Genomic DNA, 22,939 nt, shown 5'->3' on the forward strand with positions numbered 1-22,939 from the left:
TATCTGTCCAGATCCCGGGATCCTCAGGCGGAGGCAGTGGATGCATTATCACTTCCTTGGAAGTATCATCCTGCTTATATCTTTCCGCCTCTAGTTCTTCTTCCAAGAGTAATCTCCAAGATTCTGAAGGAATGCTCGTTTGTTCTGCTGGTAGCTCCGGCATGGCCTCACAGGTTTTGGTATGCGGATCTTGTCCGGATGGCCTCTTGCCAACCGTGGACTCTTCCGTTAAGACCAGACCTTCTGTCACAAGGTCCTTTTTTTCCATCAGGATCTGAAATCCTTAAATTTAAAGGTATGGAGATTGAACGCTTGATTCTTGGTAAAAGAGGTTTCTCTGACTCTGTGATTAATACTATGTTACAGGCTCGTAAATCTGTATCTAGAGAGATATATTATAGAGTCTGGAAGACTTATATTTCTTGGTGTCTTTCTCATCATTTTTCTTGGCATTCTTTTAGAATACCGAGAATTTTACAGTTTCTTCAGGATGGTTTAGATAAGGGTTTGTCCGCAAGTTCCTTGAAAGGTCAAATCTCTGCTCTTTCTGTTCTTTTTCACAGAAAGATTGCTATTCTTCCTGATATTCATTGTTTTGTACAAGCTTTGGTTCGTATAAAACCTGTCATTAAGTCAATTTCTCCTCCTTGGAGTTTGAATTTGGTTCTGGGAGCTCTTCAAGCTCCTCCGTTTGAACCTATGCATTCATTGGACATTAAATTACTTTCTTGGAAAGTTTTGTTCCTTTTGGCCATCTCTTCTGCCAGAAGAGTTTCTGAATTATCTGCTCTTGTGAGTCTCCTTTTCTGATTTTTCATCAGGATAAGGCGGTGTTGCGAACTTCTTTTGAATTTTTACCTAAAGTTGTGAATTCCAACAACATTAGTAGAGAAATTGTGGTTCCTTCATTATGTCCTAATCCTAAGAATTCTAAGGAGAAATCGTTGCATTCTTTGGATGTTGTTAGAGCTTTGAAATATTATGTTGAAGCTACTAAGTCTTTCCGAAAGACTTCTAGTCTATTTGTTATCTTTTCCGGTGCTAGAAAAGGCCAGAAAGCTTCTGCCATTTCTTTGGCATCTTGGTTGAAATCTTTAATTCATCTTGCCTATGTTGAGTCGGGTAAAACTCCGCCTCAGAGGATTACAGCTCATTCTACTAGGTCAGTTTCTACTTCCTGGGCGTTTAGGAATGAAGCTTCGGTTGATCAGATTTGCAAAGCAGCAACTTGGTCCTCTTTGCATACTTTTACTAAATTCTACCATTTTGATGTATTTTCTTCTTCTGAAGCAGTTTTTGGTAGAAAAGTACTTCAGGCAGCGGTTTCTGTTTGAATCTTCTGCTTATGTTTTTCATTAAACTTTATTTTGAGTGTGGATTATTTTCAGCAGGAATTGGCTGTCTTTATTTTATCCCTCCCTCTCTAGTGACTCTTGTGTGGAAAGATCCACATCTTGGGTAATCATTATCCCATACGTCACTAGCTCATGGACTCTTGCTAATTACATGAAAGAAAACATAATTTATGTAAGAACTTACCTGATAAATTCATTTCTTTCATATTAGCAAGAGTCCATGAGGCCCGCCCTTTTTTTGTGGTGGTTATGATTTTGTATAAAGCACAATTATTCCAATTCCTTATTTTATATGCTTTCGCACTTTTTTATCACCCCACTTCTTGGCTATTCGTTAAACTGAATTGTGGGTGTGGTGAGGGGTGTATTTATAGGCATTTTGAGGTTTGGGAAACTTTGCCCCTCCTGGTAGGAATGTATATCCCATACGTCACTAGCTCATGGACTCTTGCTAATATGAAAGAAATGAATTTATCAGGTAAGTTCTTACATAAATTATGTTTCTGGAGTTAAGAGCAATATTCAATGCTCTTCTAGCTTGGCCTCAGTTAGCAACACTGAGGTTCATCAGATTTCAGTCGGACAACATCACGACTGTGGCTTACATCAACCATCAAGGGGGAACCAGGAGTTCCCTATCGATGTTAGAAGTCTCAAAGATAATTCGCTGGGCAGAGTCTCACTCTTGCCACCTGTCAGCGATCCACATCCCAGGCGTAGAGAACTGGGAGGCGGATTTTCTAAGTCGTCAGACTTTTCATCCGGGGGAGTGGGAACTCCATCCGGAGGTGTTTGCTCAACTGGTCCATCGTTGGGGCAAACCAGAACTGGATCTCATGGCGTCTCGCCAGAACGCCAAGCTTCCTTGTTACGGATCCAGGTCCAGGGACCCGGGAGCAACGCTGATAGAGGCTCTAGCAGCTCCTTGGTTCTTCAACCTGGCCTATGTGTTTCCACCGTTTCCTCTGCTCCCTCGACTGATTGCCAAAATCAAACAGGAGAGAGCATCAGTGATTCTGATAGTGCCTGCGTGGCCACGCAGGACCTGGTATGCAGACCTAGTGGACATGTCATCTCTTCCACCATGGACTCTGCCTCTGAGGCAGGACCTTCTAATACAAGGTCCTTTCAATCATCCAAATCTAATTTCTCTGAGACTGACTGCATGGAGATTGAACGCTTGATTCTATCAAGGCGTGGCTTCTCCGAGTCAGTCATTGATACCTTAATACAGGCTCGGAAGCCTGTCACCAGGAAAATCATAAGATATGGCGTAAATATCTTTATTGGTGTGAATCCAAGAGTTACTCATGGAGTAAGGTTAGGATTCCTAGGATATTGTCCTTTCTCCAAGAGGGTTTGGACAAAGGCTTATCAGCTAGTTCTTTAAAAGGACAGATCTCTGCTCTGTCTATTCTTTTACACAAGCGTCTGGCAGAAGTTCCAGACGTCCAGGCATTTTGTCAGGCTTTGGTTAGGATTAAGCCTGTGTTTAAAACTGTTGCTCCACCGTGGAGCTTAAACTTGGTTCTTAAAGTTCTTCAGGGAGTTCCGTTTGAACCCCTTCATTCCATTGATATTAAACTTTTATCTTGGAAAGTTCTGTTTTTGATGGCTTTTTCCTCGGCTCGAAGAGTCTCCGAGTTATCTGCCTTACATTGTGATTCTCCTTATCTGATTTTTCATTCAGACAAGGTAGTTCTGCGTACCAAACCTGGGTTTTTACCTAAGGTGGTTTCTAACAGGAATATCAATCAAGAGATTGTTGTTCCATCATTGTGTCCTAATCCTTCTTCAAAGAAGGAACGTCTTTTGCATAATCTGGACGTAGTCCGTGCCTTGAAGTTTTACTTACAGGCTACTAAAGATTTTCTTCAAACATCTGCCCTGTTTGTCGTTTACTCTGGACAGAGGAGAGGTCAAAAAGCTTCGACAACCTCTCTCTCCTTTTGGCTTCGGAGCATAATACGCTTAGCCTATGAGACTGCTGGACAGCAGCCCCCTGAAAGGATTACAGCTCATTCTACTAGAGCTGTGGCTTCCACCTGGGCCTTTAAAAATGAGGCCTCTGTTGAACAGATTTGCAAGGCTGCGACTTGGTCTTCGCTTCACACCTTTTCAAAATTTTACAAATTTGACACTTTTGCTTCTTCGGAGGCTGTTTTTGGGAGAGAGGTTCTACAGGCAGTGGTTCCTTCCGTTTAAGTTCCTGCCTTGTCCCTCCCATCATCCGTGTACTTTAGCTTTGGTATTGGTATCCCACAAGTAATGGATGATCCGTGGACTGTATACACTTAACAAGAGAAAACATAATTTATGCTTACCTGATAAATTTATTTCTCTTGTAGTGTATCCAGTCCACGGCCCGCCCTGTCCTTTTAAGGCATGTCTAAATTTTAATTAAACTACAGTCACCACTGCACCCTATGGTTTCTCCTTTCTCGTCTTGTTTCGGTCGAATGACTGGATATGGCAGTGAGGGGAGGAGCTATATAGCAGCTCTGCTGTGGGTGATCCTCTTGCAACTTCCTGTTGGGAAGGAGAATATCCCACAAGTAATGGATGATCCGTGGACTGGATACACTACAAGAGAAATAAATTTATCAGGTAAGCATAAATTATGTTTTCTCTTGTGGTGTACCCAGTCCACGGCCCGCCCTGTCATTTTAAGGCAGGTAATTTTTTAATTTAAACTACAGTCACCACTGCACCCTATGGTTTCTCCTTTCTCTGCGTGTTTTCAGTCGAATGACTTGATATGGCAGTTAGGGGAGGAGCTAGGTAACAGCTCTGCTGTGGGTGTCTTCTTGCAACTTCCTGTTGGGAATGAGAATATCCCACAAGTAATGGATGATCCGTGGAATGGATACACCACAAGAGAAATAAATTTATCAGGTAAGCGTTAATTGTGTTTTTTCTGCAGGACTACAGGAGGGACCCTATGGACCTCTGAACCCTGTTGAGGCTGTCTTGCTGTCGGACAGCATGAGAGGCAAGTGCAGCCTTTATTTCTCTAGGGGAAGATTCCTCAGGGACCTATATACCTCAGTGAGGTCTTATGCACTTACGTATGTTATGGGAATCAGGGGCTCTGTCTGTGAAGAGCTTTTTCCTGACAGCATGTTGCAAAATACTTGTTTGGGGTCTAAGTCTTTTTGCAAGCTGGCTGCACATTATTTTATTATATGTAATATCACATTTAACTAAGGTTATGTTGTCACTCCCCCATATCTAACAGCTACCCACTGCATTCTGCGTAGTGTGGAGACCGGGCGGTTGGGTTTTTCCCCTACCGACGTTTTTTATGTTAGATTTAATGGTGACTGGGAGAGGGTTCCCACGATGGGCGGGGTTTTTGGGTACGGAGTTTACGACTGAGGATGAAAGTTCTTTTTACAGTTAGAGACAAACATTTCTCCTACATTGGTGTGTCCGGTCCACGGCTTCATCCTTACTTGTGGGAATATTCTCTTCCCCAACAGGAAATGGCAAAGAGAGCACAGCAAAAGCTGCCCATATAGCCCCCCCTCTGGCTCCGCCCCCCCCCCCCCCAGTCATTCTCTTTGCTGCTCTGAACAAGTAGCATCTCCACGGGGATGGTAAAGAGTATGTGGTTAGTTGTAGTTTTTTATTCTTCTATCAAGAGTTTGTTATTTTAAAATAGTGCCGGTTTGTACTATTTACTCTACAACAGAAAGTGATGAAGAGTTCTGTTTAAAGAGGTGTATGATTTTAGCAGCAGTAACTAAAATCCATTGCTGTTCCCACGCAGGACTGTTGAGCCCAGATAACTTCAGTTGGGGGGAACAGTTTGCAGACTTTTTTTTTCCATTTTCTAACAAGACATAGTAATGCTAGAAGACTGTCATTTTCCCTTTTTGGGATCGGTAAGCCATTTTTCTTAGACTCATAACAGAATGAAGGCTTATTAATGGGCTATATACTGGTTGACACTATTGTGGGCTAAATCGATTGATTTATACAATATTTATATGACTTTTGGAGTGTTTTGGATCGTGAAAACACTTTGGGAACGTTTTTTATTCGCCTGGCAGTCGTTTAGACACCTATTCTAGTCAGGAAGGGCCTTTCACTCTGGTATGCAGAGGGAGGAGGCCTCATTTTCGCGCCTTAATTGCGCATTTACTTCTGGAAGCAGTGCATGCAGCTTCATGTGAGATGGTCCTGTGGCCATAAAAAACGATTCTGGAAGGCTTATTTTTGTGGCGAATAACCCTCCAGGAAAGGTAAAGCCGCAGCAAAGGCTGTGGCTGGGACTGTAGTGGGTTTAAACTGGGAAATTGAACAAATAGCTCCGGTTTGCTCATTTAAGGGGTTACAAGCTTGAAATTTGGTGTGCATTACTTTCAAAGCATTAAGACACTAGGGTGCAAATTTGGTAAGGATCGGATATTTCCTTCATAGTTTTTCACACATTCAGAAATAAAGTGTGCTCTGTTTAACATTTAAAGAGACAGTAACGGTTTTGTTTAAAAACGGTTTTATTGCATTAATAGCCTGTATAAGCCTGTCTAACATGTCTGTACCTTCAGATAGAACATGTTCTGTATGCATGGAGGCCAAGGTGGTCCCCCCTTTAAATGTATGTGAAAATTGTGCCATGGCGTCCAAACAAAGTAAGGACAGTACTGTCACATTTAATAAGGTTGCCCAAGATGATTCTTCAAATGAAGGTAGTGGGGATAGTTCACCATCCTCTCCTTCTGTGTCAACTCCAGTTATGCCCGCGCAGGCGACACCTAGTACATCTAGCGCGCCAATGCTTGTTACTATGCAACAATTAATGGCAGTAATGGATAATTCTATAGCTAATCTTTTATCCAAAATGCCAGCATTTCAAAGAAAGCGTGATTGCTCAGTTTTAAATACAGAGGATGAGCAAAGGTGCGCTGATGATAATTTATCTGTTATTCCCTCACACCAGTCAGAATTGGCAGTGAGGGAGGGTCTGTCGGAGGGAGAAATTTCTGATTAAGGAAAAATTTCTCAACAGGCAGAACCTGATATTGTGACGTTTAAATTTAAGTTAGAACATCTCCGCGCCCTGCTTAAGGAAGTGCTAACTACTCTGGACGATTGTGACTCTTTGGTCATTCCAGAAAAATTGTGCAAAATGGACAAATTCCTTGAGGTCCCTGTGCACGCTGATGCCTTTCCGATACCCAAAAGGGTGGCGGACATAGTGACTAAGGAGTGGGAGAAGCCAGGTATACCTTTTGTCCCACCTCCTATATTTAAGAAAATGTTCCCCATTGTCGACCCCAGGAGGGACGCATGGCAAACAGTTCCTAAGGTTGAGGGGGCAGTTTCTACATTGGCCAAACGCACGACTATTCCCATTGAGGACAGTTGTGCTTTCAAAGATCCTATGGATAAAAAGGATTGCTTAAAAAGATATTTGTTCAGCAAGGTTTCCTCCTCCAACCAATTTCGTGCATTATTCCTGTCATAACGGCAGCGTCTTTTTGGTTCGAAGAACTAGAAAATTCGCTCAATAAGGAGACTCCATATGAGGAAGTCATGGACAGAATTCACGCACTAAAGTTGGCTAATTCCTTTATTTTAGATGCCGCTTTGCAATTGGAGAAATTAGCGGCGAAAAATTCAGGTTTTGCTATTGTGGCGCGCAGAGCGCTTTGGCTAAAATCTTGGTCGGCGGATGTGTCATCCAAGACAAAATTGCTTAATATTCCTTTCAAAGGTAAGACCCTTTTTGGGCCAGAATTGAAGGAGATTATTTCAGACATCACTGGGGGAAAGGGCCATGCCCTCCCACAGGATAGGCCTTTCAAGGCTAAGAACAAATCTAATTTTCGTTCCTTTCGCAACTTCAAGAACTGACCGTCTCCTAACTCTGCAGCCTCTAGACAAGAGGGTAACGCTTCCCAGGCTAAGCCAGCATGGAAACCAATGCAAGGCTGGAACAAGGGTAAACAGGCCAAGAAGCCTGCTGCTGCTACCAAGACAGCATGAAGGGGTAGCCCCCGATCCGGGACCGGATCTAGTAGGGGGCAGACTTTCTCTCTTTGCTCAGTCTTGGGCAAGAGATGTTCAGGATCCCTGGGCACTAGAAATAGTTTCTCAGGGTTATCTTCTAGAATTCAAGGAACTTCCTCCAAGGGGAAGGTTCCACATGTCTCGCTTATCTTCAGACCAGATAAAGAGACAGACATTCTTACATTGCGTAGGAGATCTATTAAAGATGGGAGTGATACACCCAGTTCCAACAGTGGAACAAGGTCAGGGGTTTTACTCAAACCTGTTTGTAGTTCCCAAAAAAGAGGGAACTTTCAGACCAATTCTGGATTTAAAAATTCTAAACTAATTCCTCAGAGTTCCATCGTTCAAAATGGAAACCATTCGAACGATTTTACCAACAATCCAGGAGGGTCAATTCATGACTACCGTGGATTTAAAAGATGCGTACCTACATATTCCTATCCACAAAGATCATCATCAGTTCCTAAGGTTCGCCTTTCTGGACAAACATTACCAGTTCGTGGCTCTTCCGTTTGGTTTAGCCACTGCTCCCAGAATTTTCACAAAGGTGCTAGTGTCCCTTCTAGCGGTTCTAAGACCGAGGGGCATTGCAGTCGCACCTTACCTAGACGACATCCTAATCCAAGCGTCGTTCCTTTCCAGATCAAGGGCTCATACAGACATTGTATTAGCTTTTCTCAGGTCTCACGGGTGGAAGGTGAGCGTGGAAAAGAGTTCCCTGTCCCCGTCTACAAGAGTTCCTTTTCTGGGAACAATAATAGATTCTGTAGAAATGAAGATTTTTCTGACAGAGGTCAGAAAATTAAAGCTTCTAAAAGCTTGTTAAGTTCTTCAATCTATTCCTCAGCCTTCCATAGCTCAGTGCATTGAAGTAATAGGTCTAATGGTGGCAGCAATGGACGTGGTTCCTTTTGCTCGAATTCATCTAAGACCATGCAACTGTGCATGCTCAGACAGTGGAATGGGGATTATGCAGACTTGTCTCCCCAGATTCAAGTAGACCAGTTAACCAGAGACTCACTCCGTTGGTGGTTGACTCAGGATCACCTGTCTCAGGGAATGAGTTTCCGCAGACCAGAGTGGGTCATTGTCACGACCGACGCCAGTCTATTAGGCTGGGGCGCGGTCTGGGACTCCCTGAAAGCTCAGGGTCTATGGTCTCGGGAAGAGTCTCTTCTCCCGATAAACATCCTGGAACTGAGAGCGATATTCAATGCACTCCGGGCTTGGCCTCAACTAGCGAAGGCCGGATTCATAAGATTTCAGTCGGACAACATGACGACTGTAGCTTACATCAATCATCAGGGAGGAACAAAGAGTTCCTTGGCGATGAGAGAGGTATCCAAGATCATCAAATGGGCGGAGGATCACTCCTGCCATCTATCTGCAATTCACATCCCAGGAGTAGACAACTGGGAGGCGGATTATTTGAGTCGTCAGACTTTCCATCCGGGGGAGTGGGAACTCCACCCAGAGGTCTTTGCCCAGTTAACTCAATTATGGGGCATTCCAGACATGGATCTGATGGCGTCTCGTCAGAACTTCAAGGTTCCTCGCTACGGGTCCAAATCCAGGGATCCCAAGGCGACACTAGTGGATGCATTAGTGGCGCCTTGGTCGTTCAACCTAGCTTATGTGTTTCCACCGTTTCCTCTCCTTCCCAGGCTCGTAGCCAGGATCAAACAGGAGAAGGCCTCTGTGATTCTGATAGCTCCTGCGTGGCCACGCAGGACTTGGTATGCAGACCTGGTGAATATGTCATCGGCTCCACCATGGAAGCTACCTTTGAGACAGGATCTTCTAGTACAAGGTCCATTCGAACATCCAAATCTAGTCTCTCTGCAGCTGACTGCTTGGAAATTGAACGCTTGATTTTATCTAAGCGTGCGTTTTCAGATTCAGTTATAGATACTCTGGTCCAAGCCAGAAAACCTGTGACTAGGAAAATTTACCATAAAATATGGAAAATATATATCTGTTGGTGTGAATCCAAGGGATTCTCTTGGAGTAAAATTAAAATTCCTAAGATTCTTTCCTTTCTCCAAGAGGGTTTGGATAAAGTGTTGTCAGCGAGTTCTCTAAAAGGACAGTTATCTGCTTTGTCTGTTTTGTTACACAAACGCCTGGCAGCAGTGCCAGATGTACAAGCTTTTGTACAGACTTTGGTCAGAATCAAGCCTGTTTACAGACCCATGACTCCTCCATGGAGTCTAAATTTAGTTCTTTCAGTTCTTCAAGGGGTTCCGTTTGAACCTTTACATTCCATAGATATTAAGTTACTATCTTGGAAAGTTCTGTTTTTGGTTGCTATTTCTTCTGCTAGAAGAGTTTCTGAATTGTCTGCTTTGCAGTGTGATCCACCCTATCTGGTATTCCATGTAGATAAGGTTGTTTTGCGTACCAAACCTGGTTTTCTTCCAAAAGTGGTTTCCAACAGGAATATTAACCAGGAAATAGTTGTTCCTTCTCTGTGTCCGAATCCAGTTTCGAAGAAGGAACGTTTGTTACACAATTTAGATGTGGTCCGTGCTTTAAAATTCTATTTAGATGCAACAATGGATTTCAGACAGACTTCATCTTTGTTTGTCGTTTATTCTGGTAAGAGGAGAGGACAGAAAGCTACTGCTACCTCTCTTTCTTTTTGGCTGAAAAGCATCATCCGATTGGCTTATGAGACTGCCGGACGGCAGCCTCCTGAACGAATTACAGCTCACTCTACTAGAGCTGTGGCTTCCACATGGGCCTTCAAGAACAAGGCTTCTGTTGATCAGATATGTAAGACAGCGACTTGGTCTTCTCTGCACACTTTTGCCAAATTTTACAAATTCGATACTTATGCTTCTTCGGAGGCTATTTTGGGGGAGAGCTTTTGCAAGCCGTGGTGCCTTCCGTTTAGGTAACCTGACTTGTTACCTCCCTTCATCCGTGTCCTAAAGCTTTGGTATTGGTTCCCACAAGTAAGGATGAAGCCGTGGACCGGACACACCAATGTAGGAGAAAACAGAATTTATGCTTACCTGATAAATTTCTTTCTCCTACGGTGTGTCCGGTCCACGGCCCGCCCTGGCTTTTTAATCAGGTTTCAAATTTTTTCTTTCTATACACTACAGTCACCACGGCACCCTATGGTTTTTCCTTTTTCTCCTAACCGTCGGTCGAATGACTGGGGGGCGGAGCCAGAGGGGGGGCTATATGGGCAGCTTTTGCTGTGCTCTCTTTGCCATTTCCTGTTGGGGAAGAGAATATTCCCACAAGTAAGGATGAAGCCGTGGACCGGACACACCGTAGGAGAAAGAAATTTATCAGGTAAGCATAAATTCTGTTTTTCTATGTCAATTTGACTAAACGAATTGCAGGGGCTTATTTGTTTATTCATCCTTTTATAAAGTTGGATGGTACAAAGATTTTAATTCGGTCATAGACACAAAGATGAGTCACTTTAAGATTTAAAGGGACAGTACTGTTTTTGTCCTCTGTACATTATAATAAATGTATTTCAGCTGTTTATTTGTTGCTTCATCCTTTACAATTGAGGATGAAACAAACACACAAAATTAGAGTTACGTTTCAGATTTCATGGGTCGTCTCTTCAGTCCGAGTCTAGTTTCTCTGAAGCTGATGGCTTGGAGATTGGTTGCTTGATCCTATTCAAGCAAGATTTTTTATACAAGGTTTAAGGCAAATGGCCAGGGACTGGAGGTCCCATCAACTCCAGGCACGCCAATGAGTAGTGTGTGCCTTGATAATGCACCGATAATTAACAGGTTTATATCATTTAAAATAAAGGATTTCTGTTTGAACACATGACCTGCTAAAAAAATCCTCAAGGGGCTCATCCTCCTTGGATTTTGAATTTAGTTCTTAAAGTTCTTCAAGGGGTTCCGATTGAACCTATGCGTTCCATAGATATTAAGTTATTATCTTGGAAAGTTTTATTTTGGGTTGCTATTTCTTCTGCTCGAAGAGTCTATGAGCTTTCGGCATTACAATGTGTTTCTCCTTACCTTATTTTCCATTCGGATAAGGTGGTGTTACGATCCAAACTCGGTTTTCTTCCTAAGGTTGTTTCAAATAAGTATATAAATCAGGAAATTGTTATTCCTTGTGTCCTAACCCTTCTTCTAAGAAGGAGCGGCTGTTACGTACTTTGGGCGTGGTCCGTGCTTTGTTCTGTGGAACAGATTTGCAAAGCTGCAATTTGGTCTTCTCTTCATACTTTTTCTACATTATTCAAATTTGATAATTTTGCCTCAGCTGATGCTGTTTTTGGGAGAAGGGTTCTTCAAGCAGTGGTGCCTTCCATTTTGGTTACCTGTCTTGTCCCTCCCGTTTCATCCGTGTACTATAGCTTTGGTATTGTATCCCACAAGTAAGACTCGTATCTTGAAAAAGAAAAGGAAATTTATGCTTACCTGATAAATTTTATTTATTTTTCGTTACGATGAGTCCACAGCACGCCCTGTTCTATGAGACAGGTTATTACATTTTTGTTAAACTTCAGACACCTCTGCTCCTTGGCTTTTCCTTTCTCTTCCTAACTTCGGTCAAATGACTGGGTTGGGAGGGAAGGGAGGAGCTATTTATACAGCTCTGCTGTGGAGCTCTTTTCCTCCTCCTGCTGACCAGGAGGCGATATCCCACAAGTAAGGATGAAATCCGTGGACTAATCGTATCGAAAAAGAAATACATTTATCAGGTAAGCATAAATTTCCTTTTTATCACCATTGCAATTTGGTACCTCATGTTTGCAAATAAACCGATTTTGTTTTCAAATGAGCCTTATGTCTCTCTGGATGATACTGTTCAGGCAATGCCACAGCTTTCTCCTCAATCGTCCCAAGCCGCTATGGCATCACATACAGTGCCCTGTAGTTCCTCTCAGTCTCCTGGCAGAGCTTTTTTTTGCCTGCAGAAATTGCTGCCCAGATATCTTTGCGGTATCTGTGGCATTATCTGCCTTTCCTATGCTAAAAGGGAAAATGCAAGAGGAAAGTTTGTGATTCATATAGTAAGGTTTCTGCTCCACTTGCTGATATTCAAGTTGAAGGTCCCTCATATGTCTGAAGAGGATACTTCGGTAGCTTCTGAGGGTGAAATCTCCGATTCGGACAGTATAATTTCTTTATCTGATGCTGAAGTAGTACCTTCAATTTTTAGCTTGAACACCTTTGTGTTTTGTTAAAGGAGGTTTTGGCTACTTTGAGTGACTTCGATACCCCAGTCGTTGTCAGTCCTTAAAAATCTAGTACTTTTGATTCATTCTAGAATTCCTCTGTTGAAGTTTTTCCTTTTACAGACCATGCTCGGAGATTTATTTTTTTTACAGGAATGGGAGTAGTAAGGGTCAGAAACCTTCTCCCTCTCTCCTGTCTTTACAAAATGTTTTCTGTCCTGTTGTTTAAAGATCATGGTGCACGGTGCCTAAAGTAGTAGGACATTTCTACTCTGGCTAAGCGAACTATGATTCCTAGAGAGGATAGCTGTTCTCTTCAGGATCAATGGACTAAGCTGCAGGCCTACATAGCAGTTTGTTTTGCCACTGTGTCAAGTGCGGCATGTTAATGGTGCGGTGCCTTGGATGATCCAGAACAGAATTATGGCTTTTAAGCTAGCCACTTATTTTATTTCTGATGGTAAGGTGCAGCTTTTTAGCCGAGAACCAAGATATTTGGCTTTGCGGTGCTGGCTTCTAATTCAGGGCCCATTCTTTCGTTTCTCTGAAGCTTTCTGTGTGGAGATTGAACGCTTAGTTCTGTCTAAGCGTGGTTTCTTCTGTTAAGTGTGATCAGTCCACGGGTCATCATTACTTCTGGGATATTAACTCCTCCCCAACAGGAAGTGCAAGAGGATTCACCCAGCAGAGCTGCATATAGCTCCTCCCCTCTACGTCACTCCCAGTCATTCTCTTGCACCCAACGACTAGATAGGAGGTGTGAGAGGGCTATGGTGATTATACTTAGTTTTATATCTTCAATCAAAAGTTTGTTATTTTAAAATAGCACCGGAGTGTGTTATTACCTCTCTGGCAGAGTTTGAAGAAGAATCTACCAGAGTTTTTGCTATGATTTTAGCCGGAGTAGTTAAGATCATATTGCTGTTTCTCGGCCATCTGAGGAGAGGTAAACTTCAGATCAGGGGACAGCGGGCAGATGAATCTGCATAGAGGTATGTAGCAGCTTTTATTTTCTGACAATGGAATTGATGAGAAAATCCTGCCATACCGATATAATGTCATGTATGTATACTTTACACTTCAGTATTCTGGGGAATGGTACTTCACTAGAATTACACTGTAAGAAGTACATAAAGCTGTTTAATAACTAGAAATTATGTTTAACGTTTTTGCTGGAATGTAAAATCGTTTTCATTTGCTGAGGTACTGAGTGAATAAATGTTTGGGCACCATTTTTCCACTTGGCAGTTGCTTAATCTTTTTCTGACAGTTTCTGTTCTCTCTCACTGCTGTGTGTGAGGGGGAGGGGCCGTTTTTTGGCGCCTTTTCTATGCATCAGTTATTTCAGTCAGCAGCTCATTGTATTTCCTGCATGATCCGGTTCATCTCTACAGAACTCAGGGGTCTTCAAACTTATTTTGAGGGAGGTAATTTCTCTCAGCAGACCTGTGAGAATTATAGTTGACTGTGATAAAAAACGTTTATTCTGTAATTGTTTCCTGCTTTCAGAATTTGTTATCTTTGCTATTGGGATTAAACCTTTGCTAAAGTTGTGTTGTTTACAAGGATTGAGGCTATAACTGTTTCAATTTATTAATTTTCAACTGTCATAGATTTTCTGTGCTTCTTAAAGGCACAGTACGTTTTTAATATTATTCTAATTGAATTGTATTCCAAGTTGCAAGTTTATTTGCTAGTGTGTTAAACATGTCTGATTCAGAGGAAGATGCCTGTGTCATTTGTTGCAATGCTAAAGTGGAGCCCAATAGAAATTTATGTACTAACTGTATTGATGCTACTTTAAATAAAAGTCAATCTGTACAAATTGAACAAATTTCACCAAACAACGAGGGGAGAGTTATGCCGACTAACTCGCCTCACGTGCCAGTACCTGCATCTCCCGCTCGGGAGGTGCGTGATATTGTAGCGCCGAGTACATCTGGCCGGCCATTACAAATCACATTACAGGATATGGCTTCTGTTATGACTGAAGTTTTGGCTAAATTACCAGAACTAAGAGGTAAGAGTGATCACTCTGGGGTGAGAACAGAGTGCGCTGATAATATTAGGGCCATGTCAGACACTGCGTCACAGGTTGCAGAACATGAGGACGGAGAACTTCATTCTGTGGGTGACGGTTCTGATCCAAACAGACTGGATTCAGATATTTCAAATTTTAAATTTAAACTGGAAAACCTCCGTGTATTACTAGGGGAGGTGTTAGCGGCTCTGAATGATTGTAACACAGTTGCAATACCAGAGAAAATGTGTAGGTTGGATAAATATTTTGCGGTACCGACGAGTACTGAGGTTTTTCCTATACCTAAGAGAATTACTGAAATTGTTTCTAAGGAGTGGGATAGACCCGGTGTGCCGTTCTCACCCCCTCCGATATTTAGAAAAATATTTCCAATAGACGCCACCACACGGGACTTATGGCAAACGGTCCCTAAGGTAGAGGGAGCAGTTTCTACTTTAGCTAAGCGTACCACTATCCCGGTGGAGGATAGCTGTGCTTCTTCAGATCCAATGGATAAAAAATTAGAGGGTTACCTTAAGAAAATGTTTGTTCAACAAGGTTTTATATTGCAACCCCTTGCATGCATTGCGCCGATCACGGCTGCAGCGGCGTTCTGGATTGAGTCTCTGGAAGAGGACATTAGTTCAGCTACTCTGGACGACATTACGGACAGGCTTAGAGTCCTTAAACTAGCTAATTCATTCATTTCGGAGGCCGTAGTACATCTAACTAAACTTACGGCGAAGAATTCAGGATTCGCCATTCAGGCACGCAGGGCGCTGTGGCTAAAATCCTGGTCAGCTGATGTTACTTCTAAGTCTAAATTGCTTAATATACCTTTCAAAGGGCAGACCTTATTCGGGCCCGGGTTGAAAGAGATTATCGCTGACATTACAGGAGGTAAAGGCCATGCCCTGCCTCAGGACAAAGCCAAAACTAAGACTAGACAGTCTAATTTTCGTTCCTTTCGTAATTTCAAAGCAGGAGCAGCATCAACTTCCTCTGCACCAAAACAGGAAGGAGCTGTTGCTCGCTACAGACAAGGCTGGAAACCTAACCAGTCCTGGAACAAGGGCAAGCAGACCAGGAAACCTACTGCTGCCCCTAAAACGGCATGAATTGAGGGCCCCCGATCCGGGATCGGATCTAGTGGGGGGCAGGCTTTCTCTCTTCGCCCAGGCTTGGGCAAGAGATGTCCAGGATCCCTGGGCGCTAGAAATAATATCTCAGGGATACCTTCTGGACTTCAAATACTCTCCTCCAAGAGAGAGATTTCATCTGTCAAGGTTGTCAACAATCCAGACAAAGAAAGAGGCGTTTCTACGCTGCGTACAAGAGCTCTTGTTAATGGGAGTAATCCACCCAGTTCCACGATCGGAACAGGGACAGGGGTTTTACTCAAATCTGTTTGTGGTTCCCAAAAAAGAGGGAACTTTCAGACCAATCCTGGACTTAAAGATCCTAAACAAGTTCCTAAGAGTTCCATCGTTCAAGATGGAGACTATTCGGACAATTTTACCTATGATCCAAGAGGGTCAGTACATGACCACTGTAGATTTAAAAGATGCTTACCTTCACATACCGATTCACAAAGATCATTACCGGTACCTAAGGTTTGCCTTCCTAGACAGGCATTACCAGTTTGTAGCTCTTCCATTCGGATTGGCTACAGCTCCAAGAATCTTCACAAAGGTTCTGGGTGCTCTTCTGGCGGTACTAAGACCGCAGGGAATCTCGGTAGCTCCATACCTAGACGACATTCTGATTCAAGCTTAAAGCTTTCAAACTGCCAAGTCTCATACAGAGTTAGTACTGGCATTTCTAAGGTCACATGGATGGAAGGTGAACGAAAAGAAAAGTTCACTCGTTCCACTCACAAGAGTTCCCTTCCTGGGGACTCTTATAGATTCTGTAAAAATGAAGATTTACCTGACAGAGGACAGGTTAACAAGACTTCAAAGTGCTTGCCGCACCCTTCATTCCATTCAACACCCGTCAGTGGCTCAATGCATGGAGGTAATCGGCTTAATGGTAGCGGCAATGGACATAGTACCCTTTGCACGCCTACACCTCAGACCACTGCAACTGTGCATGCTAAGTCAGTGGAATGGGGATTACTCAGACTTATCCCCTTCTCTGAATCTGGATCAAGAGACCAGAAATTCTCTTCTTTGGTGGCTTTCTCGGCCACATCTGTCCAGGGGGATGCCATTCAGCAGACCAGACTGGACAATTGTAACAACAGACGCCAGCCTTCTAGGTTGGGGTGCCGTCTGGAATTCTCTGAAGGCTCAGGGACAATGGAGTCAGGAGGAGAGTCTCCTGCCAATAAACATTCTGGAATTGAGAGCAGTTCTCAATGCCCTCCTGGCTTGGCCCCAGTTGACAACGCGGGGTTTCATCAGGTTTCAGTCGGACAACATCACGACTGTAGCTTACATCAACCATCAGGGAGGGACACGAAGCTCCCTAGCTATGATGGAAGTATCAAAGATAATTCGCTGTGCAGAGTCTCACTCTTGCCACCTGTCGGCAATCCACATCCCGGGAGTGGAGAACTGGGAGGCGGATTTCTTAAGTCGTCAGACTTTTCATCCGGGGGAGTGGGAACTTCATCCGGAGGTCTTTGCCCAAATACTTCGACGTTGGGGCAAACCAGAGATAGATCTCATGGCGTCTCGACAGAACGCCAAGCTTCCTCGTTACGGGTCCAGATCCAGGGATCCAGAAGCAGTCCTGATAGATGCCCTGACAGCACCTTGGGACTTCAGGATGGCTTACGTGTTTCCACCCTTCCCGATGCTTCCTCGATTGATTGCCAGAATCAAACAAGAGAGAGCATCAGTGATTCTAATAGCACCTGCATGGCCACGCAGGACTTGGTATGCAGATCTGGTGGACATGTCATCCTGTCCACCTTGGTCTCTACCTCTGAAACAGGACCTTCTGATACAGGGTCCCTTCAAACATCAAAGTCTAACTTCTCTGAAGCTGACTGCTTGGAAATTGAACGCTTGATTTTATCAAGACGTGGGTTTTCTGAGTCAGTTATTGATACCTTAATACAGGCTAGGAAACCTGTTACCAGAAAGATTTACCATAAGATATGGCGTAAATACCTATATTGGTGTGAATCCAAAGGTTACTCTTGGAGTAAGGTTAGGATTCCTAGGATATTGTCTTTTCTACAAGAAGGTTTAGAAAAGGGTTTATCCGCTAGTTCATTAAAGGGACAGATCTCAGCTCTGTCCATTCTGTTACACAAACGTCTGTCAGAAGTTCCTGACGTCCAGGCTTTTTGTCAGGCTTTGGCCAGGATTAAGCCTGTGTTTAAAACGGTTGCTCCACCATGGAGTTTAAACCTTGTTCTTAATGTTTTACAGGGCGTTCCGTTTGAACCCCTTCATTCCATTGATATAAAGTTGTTATCTTGGAAAGTTCTATTTTTAATGGCTATTTCCTCGGCTCGAAGAGTCTCTGAGTTATCAGCCTTACATTGTGATTCTCCTTATTTGATTTTTCATTCGGATAAGGTAGTTCTGCGTACTAAACCTGGGTTCTTACCTAAGGTAGTTACTAACAGGAATATCAATCAAGAGATTGTTGTTCCTTCTTTATGCCCAAATCCTTCTTCGAAGAAGGAACGTCTACTGCACAACCTGGATGTAGTCCGTGCTCTAAAATTTTACTTACAGGCAACTAAGGAATTTCGACAAACGTCTTCTCTGTTTGTCGTTTACTCTGGGCAGAGGAGAGGTCAAAAAGCTTCTGCTACCTCTCTTTCTTTTTGGCTTCGTAGCATAATTCGTTTAGCTTATGAGACTGCTGGACAGCAGCCTCCTGAAAGGATTACAGCTCATTCCACTAGAGCTGTGTCTTCTACTTGGGCCTTTAAGAATGAGGCCTCTGTTGAACAGATTTGCAAGGCTGCAACTTGGTCTTCGCTTCATACTTTTTCCAAATTTTACAAATTTGACACTTTTGCTTCATCGGAGGCTATTTTTGGGAGAAAGGTTCTTCAGGCAGTGGTTCCTTCTGTATAAAGAGCCTGCCTATCCCTCCCGTCATCCGTGTACTTTTGCTTTGGTATTGGTATCCCAGAAGTAATGATGACCCGTGGACTGATCACACTTAACAGAAGAAAACATAATTTATGCTTACCTGATAAATTCCTTTCTTCTGTAGTGTGATCAGTCCACGGCCCGCCCTGTTTTAAGGCAGGTAAATATTTTTTAATTTATACTCCAGTCACCACTTCACCCTTGGCTTTTCCTTTCTCGTTGGTCCTTGGTCGAATGACTGGGAGTGACGTAGAGGGGAGGAGCTATATGCAGCTCTGCTGGGTGAATCCTCTTGCACTTCCTGTTGGGGAGGAGTTAATATCCCAGAAGTAATGATGACCCGTGGACTGATCACACTACAGAAGAAAGGAATTTATCAGGTAAGCATAAATTATGTTTTTTCTAGGTCGGTCTTTGAGACCATGATTCATGCTTGTAAGCCTGATACTAGAGAGATTTGCCATAAGTTATGGCGTATATCTCTTTTGGTGTGAATCCAAAGGCTACTTTTGGAGTAGGATCAGGATTCCTAGAATTTTTTTGTCTTTTTCCAGGACGGTCTAGAGAAGGGTTTATTAGTCACTACCCTGGAGGGTCAGATTTCTGCATTTTCTTTTTGCTACATTAGTGTCTGGCAGAAGTGCCAGATGTGCAATCTTTTTGTCAGGCCTTGATCAGAATTAGGCTTGTGTTTAAGTCTGTTGCTCTTTCAAGGAGCTTTAGCTTTGTTCTTAAAGTTTTACAGCAGGCTCAGTTTGAGCCATTGCATTCCATAGATATTAATTTATCTTGGAAGGTTTCGTTTCTTATTGCTATATTTTCTGCTCAGAGAGTTTCGGAATTCTCAGCCTTGCAGTGTGATTCACCTTATCTTCTCTTTATTGTCAATAAGGAAGTTCTTCCTAACTATGGTGGTTCCGGACATATATGTTAATCAGGAAATTGTGATTCCTTCTCTGTCGTCATCCTTCTTCTCATAAGGACTGTTGTTGCTCAACTTGGATGTTGTGCATGATTAAAGTTTTTTTAATTACAGGCGACTATGAAATTTCGCCAGTCTTATGTCCTTTTTGATTCTCTGGGAAACGTAAAGGTTTGAAAACTTTTCTTTTTCGCTCTGGTTGAGAAGTTTAATTTGGTTATCTTATGGGACTGCTGGACAGCAGCCTTCTGAGAGGATTACAGCTCATTCTACTAGGGCTGTCTCTTCTTCTTGGTCAAAGTGAAGCTTCTGTGGAAAAGATTGCAAGGCTGCAACTTGGTCTTCTCTGCATACTTTTTCAACATTTTTTTTAAATGTGAAACTTTTTGACTCGGCTGAGGCTTCTTTTGGGAGAAAGGTTCTTCAAGCAGTGGTGCCTTCTGTTTAGATTACAGGTCTTGTCCCTCCCTAATCATGTGTGTCTTCTAGCTTGGGTATTGGTTCCCAACAGTAATTGATGATGCCGTGGACTCACCATATCTTAGGAAAGAAAACTAAATTTATGCTTACCTGATAAATTTCTTTCCGGGTATAGTGAGTCCACGGCCCAGCCATTTTTTAGTAAGACAGTTCTGTTTAACTAACACCTCAGGCACCTCTACACATTGTTACTTCTTTTTCTTCATTTACCTTCAGTCGAATGACTGGGGGTTGTGGGAAGGAAAGTGATACTTAACAGTCTTGATTGTGGTGCTCTTTGCCTCCTCCTGCTGGCCAGGAGTGATATTCCCAACAGTAATTGATGATGCCGTGGACTCACTATATCCGGAAAGAAATTTATCAGGTAAGCATACATTTTTGTTTTTAAATTTATTTTCATTAACAAAATGTGCACTGTCTTTTTATATTTAAACGTTTTGATTCAACAGCTCATACTGAGCAAGAATTCACAGCATAAACGTATATGCATTTGTGATAGTCTGTCTGATGGCTGTCACATGGTACGTGTATGCATTTGTGATTGGTTGATGGCTGTCACATGGTACAGGCGGAGTAGAAATAGACATAACTGTTTTTTAAATTGTCAGGAAAAAAAATTGAAGTTCAGACTAAAGTGCTATTGCATTGTCTCTTTATCATGCATTTGTTGATTATGCAAATCTACTTTGTTTACTGGTCCTTTAAGAGGGTTTTAAGGTGAAATTGCTCATATTTATTACTTTCTATTACCTCTGTTCTTCTACTTAACACCTTGTTTATTATTTTACTTCTGTCTTCACAATAAATATGTTAAACTGGTTATTTCTCTTTCTCTATATTGTCTGTATTGTCTTTATGCTGTTACTGGAGCAGTCACACCGTTTGTCATATATTTTTTTTTAGAGTTTAGATCCAGTGCTCACAAATGCAAATTTGTAACTAGGAATAACTTCAGCTTTGCACTTTATGTATGGTTCACCTTATGCAAGCCAGTAAATTAATGCTGCTCTTGCCTTTAAAGGTATCTGCCCTCCCTCTGTTTGTACTCTTCAAGGAAGTTCTTTAAATTTTGCTTCAATTTTTGTTAATTCTTCGCAAACATGGCTGGAAAATCAATGCTCTAAAGAGTTCCCTTTCTCATCGGACAAGAGTCTCTTGCCTAGGAGTCATTCTAGATTCAATATCAACAGATTAAGAGAAATCTAACTCTTAGGTGCTGATTTACCAATGTCTGGCGGACATAATACGCAACATCGCTGAATGCCGACAGCATACGCTGTCGGCATTTAGCATTGCAAAAGCAGTTCTAGTTGTTCTGCTGCCAAGACTGTTGGCAACCAGAATTACTGATGAAAGTTCCTGGTTGAAGTGAGCTGTTTCTTGACCTTGCAGAACTTGTTTTTTGATACTGTAGTTAACTCCTTTTTTCAGGATCGAAAGTCTGTTACAAGACAAATCTATCACAAGAGTGGAAACTTTTTTTGTTTTTCCTGTTGTGAAAATTTTTTAAATTTCCATTGCTTTAGAATTCTTCATTTTAACTAGAGTTCTTAGATAAAGGTTTATCTGTTGGCTCTTTAAAAGATCAGATCTCAGCACTTTGTGTTATTCCACAAAAAGAGTGCCAAACTCTCTCCATCTGAGTCTATAAGCTTCTATCTAGAAGGTATTATTTCTTTTAGCAAGATCTTCTGACAGAACAGTCTCTGAATTGTCTGCTTTTTTTCTTGCGTCTCCTTGTCCTAATCCAAAAAATTCTATAGAAAAGCTCCTACATAATTTAGGTGTAGTTGGAGCATTAACATTCTACTTACAAGCTACAAAGGATTTTAGACAATCCTCTAATTGTTTGTCTCGTGTCTTCACAAACATCAGAAGGCTACAATCTCTTTAGTTTAGTTTGGTTAAATCTCTTGGTTCACAAGGCTTACTTGGTGGGGCGGGAATGTCTTCCCCAAGACGCATTACAGCTCATTCTTCTAGATCAGTTTCCTCTTTCTGGGCTTTCAAAGATGAGGCTTCAATTGAACAAATCGGCAAGGCAGCAACAAGGTCATCCTTGCATACCTTTACTAAATTCTACCACTTTGATGTTTAATTTCTTTCATGGAGGTGAGAGACCACGAGGCCCGCCCATTTTCTCAAAATTTACTTTTTTTTGGGGTGGTTTTCTGGCGGCAGTTCTAGTTTGCACCTCATTTTCCCTGTTTTGTCCTTTCCTACCTTTTCACTTCTCCTTGCTTTGCTATATGTAAGGCTGGCATACCAGAGAGGTGGCAGGGATTAAGTACTCTTGGAGTTTTGGGAAACTTTGCCGCCTCCTAGTGGCCAGGTTTAATTCCAGGTGTAATTAAATAAATTAATTTATCAGGTAAGCATAGTGTCCCCCCCCCCCTTCAAAATACTTTAAAGAAACATAATTTTAGGTACATCTTTAGAGCAAAGTTTTGCAGTCTTATCAAATCATAGCTAAAACTTTTAAAAGGAATACTAATAAAGTTGCTTCTTTATTAATGTTTTTGAAATGGCATTTACATTTATAAAATAGAGTGACCGCTTAGCCAATGTATATGATGAAACTGTCAGGTGGCATACTAACAATTTCTCCTGTATGAAAAGGGAAAAAACTTTATCTTCTCTGAATTTTTTTATTTTTTTCTCCTGAAGATTAGCTTTACTAACTTGTCTAAGAATTATTTTCTTGTGTAAACTAGTAAAAAAAAATAAAAAAAAATTAGCTGTAGTTTTGTTTTCTGTACAATAATGAATGTTTATTATTTTATTACTGTGCCTGAGAAAGCAAGTTTTGTGGCAAATTGTATTATGATTGCAGATGGACGGGTTTGGAAGAAGAGAATATTCCAGTCTTTGTCTAGGGCTTCTTTTAAAAATACACCCCTTATAAAG

The 22,939-nt window shown here is 42.1% G+C and overlaps 1 protein-coding gene across 1 annotated transcript in view; it reads left to right on the forward strand.

Annotated features, from left to right (window-relative positions):
- Window positions 1-22,939, forward strand: part of USP12 (ubiquitin specific peptidase 12) — a 353,283-nt gene that overhangs the window by 252,799 nt on the left and 77,545 nt on the right. The gene's annotated exons all lie outside the window — the stretch shown is intronic.

Source organism: Bombina bombina, chromosome 3 (genome assembly GCF_027579735.1).
Source record: "Bombina bombina isolate aBomBom1 chromosome 3, aBomBom1.pri, whole genome shotgun sequence".
NCBI classification, from domain to species: Eukaryota; Metazoa; Chordata; class Amphibia; order Anura; family Bombinatoridae; genus Bombina; species Bombina bombina.